This window comes from Pristiophorus japonicus, chromosome 13 (assembly GCF_044704955.1).
Source record: "Pristiophorus japonicus isolate sPriJap1 chromosome 13, sPriJap1.hap1, whole genome shotgun sequence".
Taxonomy (NCBI): Eukaryota; Metazoa; Chordata; class Chondrichthyes; family Pristiophoridae; genus Pristiophorus; species Pristiophorus japonicus.
Window position 1 is genome coordinate 61433862 of NC_091989.1, and position 8960 is coordinate 61442821.

The window sequence follows — 8960 nt, forward strand, 5'->3', positions numbered from 1 at the left end:
TCTGATCTATCTTTATCCTATTGTTAACTAATGTACAGTATCGTCTAAAATGATCTAAATATGTGTAAGCTAGCAGGTATAATTGTGCTATCTTGTGCTATCCTAGCAGAATTAGAAGGGCTACAGGATAACTTATTTTATCAGACCCATACCCGATTGCATGGTAATCGAACTGTGTGTTACCCACTAGCCCAATCAGTAGAGGCCCTGTTCGTGGCCACCCCTGGGTGGACTCCCCGTGATTTATATACAGCGGATACCTTGGACGCACCCTGTGAGGGACAAACGGGCGAATATAAAAGGGGGATACGGGGGAGATGTATGGTGTCAGTTAACTGTACCGGGATTCTGAGCGAAGATCCGGTGTGTTCCAACTTTCCACCATTCAACACAACGGACGTCAATAAGACAACCGGTTTTACTAATGAGTCCTTATTGTTTGGATCCTTCCCCTTCTGCTTTTTCGGCACGGGATGGGGCTATGGTTACATAAATGTCACTCACAACTACACCCACAGTTCCTGTAAAGAACAAAGGTGCAAGACTAGTGGGGTCACCTATTCTTGTCAGTGTATTAGTAAACAGAATCACATCCTGGGTAAGGGAGTCCAGTACGCTTGTGGCTACTGGAATGGCACTCACGTGAAGGAAAGAGATGATCAAGGGTGGGTGTTCCAGGCAGCTGAACAACAGTACCAAGGAAATCCCGCAGTAGGACCCAATGATCACCTTCACTGGCTATATAACCAGTTTAGTCGCGAGAGTAACGGCTCTAGTAACAGGGACGGGGGAACTGGAACCGGCAGGAAGATAAAGTGCTACAGGGCTAAGGAAGGATTTGTGTTCCTCCTTAATGGTACCTTTAAGACAGCCATACTGACCCTCCCCGTCCTCTTTGCAGTAGGGACTATCGGGCCACTTACCGTTCCATGCCCTCAGAGAGGACATGTGCAACGAAAAATAGTGACCCGAGCTATAAGCAAGGAATTCTGTGTGGATTGGGAAGACCCTATCACGCTTGGATCATCGCTCGGCTACGGGTTCCTCGGGGCCCTATCTGTAGGTGGATCGGCAGGGGTAATTAGTGCCAAAAATAGGAACTACCTTATTTGCGGATTGACCATTTTGGGCAATAGCACATCTAAGGGACTGGATGCCATTAACAGAGAATTGTCTGAACTAAGATTGTATACGCAGCAAACCCGCTATGCCGTAGATTATCAGCTGGCCCAACAAGGAGGAGTGTGCACAATTATAGAGGACAAATGTATAACACATGTCACGGATGAATCATACAATATCACACAAGCCATTGATGCCATAAAAAAAGCAGCTGGATGAGTTTAGGCAGGGCCCAAAGAAAGGAGATGGTTGGTTGGATTGGTTATTTGGAGGATCCTGGGGATCTTATTTAATGCATGGAGCAGTCATTCTCGTTGTAATAATAGTTACCTGTTGCTTGATCATTGGTTGCTTTAATGTCTGTTGTAAAGTACTGATGGCAAAATTGGAGCAAACCCACAAACACGAACCCTCAGAATTTAGTTGAACAGGTTGAACAGACTAAAAGTTTACTCGAGAATCAAGAGAAGTATGAGAAACAAGAATGCGAATGGCTGAATGCGATACTCCTGGAATAATCACCAGGGTTATCATGGAATGATAAAAGAGGGGAATGAGAATGTATATAGCAAGGCAGCGAACATGTATCGAAGGTGAAGAGGCAATAGGAGAATAGTTTATGAAGAATAGTTTGTGTAGAATGGCTTTTAGAAAGAATCATGGGTAAATGGCTGACTAAAGATGTCAAGCTGTGATAACTACAATGTCAGCACAAAAAGGGGTTACTCAGAGTTGTGGTCAAACACGAGTTACGCGAAAAAGCAAAAGTCAGACATGAGTCAGACGAGGGGTTGCTATAACCAGCTGTAAAATAGGGAAATGCTTATAAGACCGAAACTGTAAACACATCCATAGGGCCCGCCCTATGTCAAAGAGTTGCTAGCCTGCAATTGGGTATGCTATGGGGGAAATCGACCAATGATTGTATAAACTGAGTGTCACTCAAATGTGTTCTGCTGTAACAATGTATAAGTGTTGAGCTTTTGTACTGTTGCGAGACTTGTCAGGAGAAAGGTGGACAGGCTCGAATCGAGAGTGTTCCCTTTATCTTAACACGTCCCGGCCGGAGAATCTACAGAATAAAGGTCTTATGTTGCTAAGACTAAAAGTGTTCGTGTGTCAGTGAATTCGCTGAAACTGATAGAAGGGAAAAGAGTCCAGTATCTACATCTTAACCACCTGATCGACTTGTCCTGTTACCTTCAGGGATCTGTGGACATGCACTCCAAGGTCCCTCTGTTCCTCTACACTTCTCAGTGTCCTACCATTTAATGTGTATTCCCTTTCCTTGCTAGCCTTCCCCAAATGCATTACCTCACACTTCTCTGGATTGAAATCCATTTGCCACTGTTCTGCCTGTTGAGTCCTTAACTCTTAAACATATCACATGAGGCATGTACTGCAGACACAGTCACTCTGTGACCTTCACCTTTATTACCTGGACCAAGGAGTGCTGACCCTGCGCGGGACCTCCCCTTATATACCTGAATCTCCAGGTAAGGAGTGTCTCCCACAAAAACACCCCCTGTGGTCAAGGTGTGCATTTCTAATAAGTATGTACAGTATGTAGTGGTTACATGAGGGTTACAATTGTATAGGGGTTACAGTAGTATGCTGGTTACATACATGACATCACTTCCCCCCTCACGTCTTTTTGACTCAAAGGTTAAGTCTATCAGGTGGTTGACGCTCTCTTGTGGAGCGCCGCAGTTGAGGCTCTGGTGGTTGAGCCTTGCCATGCGTTCCTGTCACCTGAGGTGATTCCGGCCTGTCCGGGCTGGCCGCAGGGACTGTGCATGCTGGTGATTGTCCTTGTTGCTCGTCCACTGGCAGTGGTGTGGTTGACATCTCATGCTCTTCTTCATGTTCATCGGTGTCTATGCTGAACCTTTTCTTTACTTGATCCAAGTGTTTGTGGCATATCTGCTCATTATTGAGTCTGACCATGATGACCCCGTTTCCCTCTTTGCCCATTACGGTGCCCTCCAGCCACTTGGATCCAAATGCATGGTTAAGTACAATTACCGGATCATCCATTTCTATACACCTCTCCCTTGAGTTACGATCGTGGCACTCGGTTTGGCACTGGCGCTTGCCCTCAACAATGTCTGCCAAGGTTGGGTGGATGAGGGACAGCCGCGTTTTGAGCGTACGTTTCATGAGGAGTTCCGCTGGCAGAACTCCCGTGAGTGAGTGAAGCCGGGACCTATTGGCCAGCAGGAGGCGTGATAAGCGGTACTGCAGAGTGTGTCCTTGGACTTGGAGAATGCCTTGCTTTATGACCTGGACTGCACGTTCCGCCTGGCCATTGGAAGCCGGCTTGATGCCATTACCCGACATAAACTCCTGGAATTCATGGCTGGTGAAACACGGGCCATTGTCGCTGACCAGAATGTCCGGTAAGCCGTGGGTCGTGAAAACCGTGCGCAGGCTCTCCACGGTGATGGATGTCATGCATGAATTTAATATGATGCACTTGATCCATTTCGAGTAAGCATCGACAATTATCAAGAACACTTTTCCCATGAACGGGCCCGCATAGTCCACGTGAATGCATCACCAAGGCTTGGTGGGCCAGGGCCACGGGCTGAGCGGGGCCTCCCTGGGGGCGTTGCCCAGCTGGGCACACATCGTGCACCTGCGAACCCAGTGTTCCAGGTCTGAGTCAATCCCCGGCCACCATACATGTCACCGGGCAATTGCCTTCATTAGCACAATTCCAGGGTGCTCGCTGTGGAGTTCCCTGATGAATGCTTCCCTCCCCTTCTGGGGCATGACTACTCGGCTGCCCCATAGCAGGCAGTCGGCTTGGATGGAGAGCTCATCCATCTGTCTCTGAAATGGTCTGACCTCCTCGGGGCACGCCCCATGCGTGGGTGCCCAATCCCCCATCAGGACACATTTCTTTATCATGGATAGGAGGGGGTCCCTGTTGGTCCAGAGTTTGATCTGGCGGGCTGTGATGGGGGAGCCTGCAGTGTCAAAAGCCTCAACGGCCATGACCATTTCAGCGCTTTGCTCCGCCGCCCCCTCGGTGGTGGCCAGGGGAAGCCTGCTGAGCGCGTCAGCGCAGTTTTCGGTGCCTGGCCGGTGCCGTATGGTGTCGTCATACGCAGCCAGTGTGAGAGCCCATCGCTGTATGCGAGCTGACGCATTGTCATTGATCGCCTGGCTGTCGGACAACAGAGAAGTTAATGGCTTGTGGTCCGTTTCTAACTCGAATGGTCTGCCGAAAAGGTATTGGTGCATTTTTTTCACACCATAAACGCAAGCGAGTGCTTCCTTTTCGACCATGCCATACCCACGCTCTGCCTGGGAGAGCGACCTGGAGGCATAAGCCACCGGTTGGAGTTGGCCGTCTCCAGTAACCTGCTGCAACACACACCCAACCCCATATGATGATGCATCGCATGTTAAAATTAGTTTTTTACATGGGTCATACAACTTTAACAGTTTGTGAGAACAAAGCCGGTTCCGCGCCCTGTTGAAAGCCCGTTCTTGACAGTCCCCCCAAAACCATTCGCAACCCTTAGGCAGGAGCACATGTAACGGCTCCAACAATGTGCTTAAGTTCGGCAGGAAGTTCCCGAAATAGTTCAAAAGTCCCAGGAACGATCGCAACTCCGATGTGTTGCCGGGCCGGGGCGCACGGCGGATCGACTCCGTTTTGGATTCGGTAGGCCGGATCCCGTCTGCGGCAAATCTCCTGCCCAAAAACTCGACCTCTGGGGCCAAAAACACACACTTGGCCTTCTTCAGCCGCAGGCCTACCCGGTCCAGTCGGCGTAGCACCTCCTCCAGGTTGTGGAAGCGTTCCTCGGTGTCTCAACCCGTTAATAGGATGTCGTCCTGGAATACGATTGTGCCGGGAATGGATTTCAGCAAGCTTTCCATGTTTCTCTGAAAGATGGCGGCCGCCGAATGGATGCCAAAAAGACACCTGTTGTAGATGAATAAACCCTTGTGCGTTGTGATGGTGGTCAGAAGCTTGGATTCTTCAGCCAGTTCCTGAGTCATGTAGGCCGAAGTGAGGTCCAATTTAGTGAACAGCTTGCCACCTGCCAACGTGGCAAAAAGGTCCTCCGCCCTCAGGAGCGGGTATTGGTCCTGCAGGGACACCCAGTTGATGGTGGCTTTGTAGTCACCGCTGATCCTAACCGAACCGTCCGCTTTAAGGACAGGAACGATGGGACTTGCCCAGTCACTGAATTCAACGGGCGAAATTATGCCCTCTCTGAGCAGCCTGTCCAGTTCACTTTCAATCTTCTCACGCATCACGTACGGCACCGCTCTGGCTTTGTGGTGCACTGGTCTGGCGTCCGGGGTGATGCGTATAACTACTTTTGTGCCCTTGAACATTCCGACACCGGGTTGAAACAGTGACCCGAATTTTTGTAGTACCTGTGAGCATGAGCTTCGCTTCACAGATGAAATGGCGTGCACATCCCCCCATTTCCAGTTCATCTCAGTTAGCCAGCTCCTTCCCAAAAGCGTGGGGCCATTTCCTGGAACAATCCAGAGTGGCAGCCGGTTCTGTGACCCATTGTGTGTTACCACCACGTTTGCACTGCCTAGCACTGGAATGATCTCTTGGGTGTACGTCCGTAGCTGAGTATTAATTCGTTCCAGTTTGGGCCTGCTAGCTCTGTGTGGCCATAGTTTCGCAAATTGTTGTGCACTCATGAGGGACTTGCTAGCTCCCATGTCCAGCTCCATGCGCACCGGGATGCCATTCAATAAAACTTTCATCATCATGGGTGGCGTTTTAGTGTATGAGCTGTGGACGTCAGCCACATGAACCCACTGAACTTCAGCATCCATGGCTTTACCCCAGGCATTGTCCTGCACTGCAAGCCCTCGCATGATTCCTCTATCTCATAGATTAGTCTCGCTACCGGCTGTTTGCAAACCCAAGCCAAATGTCCTCTGGCATTACAATTCTTACAGACCAACTGCTGAAATTTGCAGCTTTTCGCATAATATCTGCCCCCGCATCTCCAGCATTGGCTGAGATCGTTGTTCATCAAAGGACTATTAGCAGGCATTCCTCTCTGATTGTTCCCTTGGTTGTTTCTAAACACTCTGATGGTGGGTGTTAATGGTCCCCTTGATGGCGTGAATTGCCGCTCCCCTCTCCATTGTCCCTGTCGGGGGCCCACCTTTGTGTCGATTTCAGCTTGGGCAGTTACAAAATGCCTTTGTCCGACTGCTGCAGTTTCAAAATGCCTTTGCCTGACTGCGAGATCTTGAGCCGCATTTATCACGTTAATTCCTTGGTCCGTCGCCACGTTGGACGCAGGACTACTCGCGTAAATTAGCTTGGTCTCTTCTTCGCTCGCTATGAAAGTTTGAGCTAATTCTAGAGTTAAGTCCTTGGTCTCTATGAGCTTCCTGAAGATCCCGGCATGGCTAATGCCTCAATGAAAAAATCCCTTAACATCTCTTCCCTGCAGGCGTCTGAGAACTTACAGAGGCTGGCCAAGCGCCGCAAGTCTGCCACGAAGTTCGAGATGTTATGCCCTTCCCGACGTCGGTGTGTGTAGAACCGGTGCCGGGCCATGTTCTTGCTGCTCGCCGGTTTTAAGTGTTCGCTGATCAGTTGGCTGAGCTCTTCAAAAGACTTGCCGGACGGTTTGTGGGGTGCAAGCAGGTCCTTCACCAGCGCATACGTTTTTGTTCCGCAGCTTGTTAGTAGATGCGCCCTCCACTTGTCAGCCGCATCCTCTCCTCGCCAGTCCTTCGTGACAACGGTCTGCTGGAGTCTCTCCACAAAATCGTCCCAGTGTTCACCCACACAGTAACGTTCCTCTGAGCTACCGGTGGCCATCCTCTGGGTTCAGTGATTCCCGTTTCCCGTCGCCAGGTATTGAGTCCTTAACTCTTAAACATATCACACAAGGCATGTACTGCAGACACAGTCACTCTGTGACCTTCACCTTTATTACCGGGACCAAGGAGTACTAACCCTGCGAGGGACCTCCCCTTATATACCTGAATCTCCAGGTAAGGAGTGTCTCCCACAAGTACACCCCTGTGGTCAAGGTGTGCATTTCTAATGTGTATGTACAGTACGTAGTGGTTACATGAGGGTGATAATTGTATAAGGGTTACAGTAGTAAGCTGGTTACATACATGACACTGCCCACCTGACCAATCGATTGATAGCTTCCTGCAGTCTACAGCTTTCTAGAAACATAGAAAATAGGTGCAGGAGTAGGCCATTCGGCCCTTCGAGCTTGCACCATCGTTCAATGAGTTCATGGCTGAACAGCCAACTTCAGTACCCCATTCCTGCTTTCTCGCCATAACCCTTGATCCCACGAGTAGTAAGGACTACATCTAACTCCTTATATTTAGTGTATTGGCCTCAACAACTTTCTGTGGTAGAGAATTCCACAGGTTCACCATTCTCTGGGTGAAGAAGTTTCTCCTCATCTCGGTCCTAAATGGCTTACCCCTTATCCTTAAGACTGTGACCCCTGGTTCTGGACTTCCCCAACATTGGGAACATTCTTCCTGCATCTAACCTGTCGAAACCCATCAGAATTTTAAACGTTTCTATTAGATCCCCTCTCATTCTTCTGAACTCCAGTGAATACAAGCCCAGTTGATCCAGTCTTTCTTGATATGTCAGTCCCGCCATCCCGGGAATCAGTCTGGTGAACCTTCGCTGCACTCCCTCAATAGCAAGAATGTCCTTCCCCAAGTTAGGAGACCAAAACTGTACACAATACTCCAGGTGTGGCCTCACCAAGGCCGTGTACAACTGTAGTAACACCTCCCTGTACTCAAATCCTCTCGCTATGAAGGCCAACATGCCATTTGCTTTCTTAACCGCCTGCTGTACCTGCATGCCAAGCTTCAATGACTGATGTACCATGACACCCAGGTCTCGTTGCACCTTCCCTTTTCCTAATCTGTCACCATTAAGATAATAGTCTGTCTCTCTGTTTTTACCACCAAAGTGGATAACCTCACATTTATCCACATTATACTTCATCTGCCATGCATTTGCCCACTCACCTAACCTATCCAAGTCACTCTGCAGCCTCATAGCATCCGCCTCGCAGCTCACACTGCCACCCAACTTCGTGTCATCCGCAAATTTGGAGATACTACATTTAATCCCCTCATCTAAATCATTAATGTACAATGTAAACAGCTGGGGCCCCAGCACAGAACCTTGCGGTACCCTACTAGTCACTGCCTGCCATTCTGAAAAGTACCCATTTACTCCTATTCTTTGCTTCCTGTCTGCCAACCAGTTCTCAATCCACGTCAGCACACTACCCCCAATCCCATGTGCTTTAATTTTGCACATTAATCCTCTTGTGTGGGACCTTGTCGAAAGCCTTCTGAAAGTCCAAATACACCACATCAACTGGTTCTCCCTTGTCCACTCTCCTGGAAATATCCTTAAAAAATTCCAGAAGATTTGTCAAGCATGATTTCCCTTTCACAAATCCATGCTGACTTGGACCTATCATGTCATCTCTTTCCAAATTATGACATCCTTAATAACTGATTCCATCATTTTACCCACTACCGATGTCAGGCTGACCGGTCTATAATTCCCTGTTTTCTCTCTGCCTACTTTTTTAAAAAGTGGGGTTACATTGCCTGCCCTCTATTCCATAGGAACTGATCCAGAGTCTATGGAATGTTGGAAAATGACTGTCAATGCATCCGCTATTTCCAAGGCCACCTCCTTAAGTACTCTGGGATGCAGTCCATCAGGCCCTGGGGATTTATCGGCCTTCAATCCCATCAATTTCCCCAACACAATTTTGCGACTAATAAGGATTTCCCTCAGTTCCTCCTTCTTACTAGACCCTCTG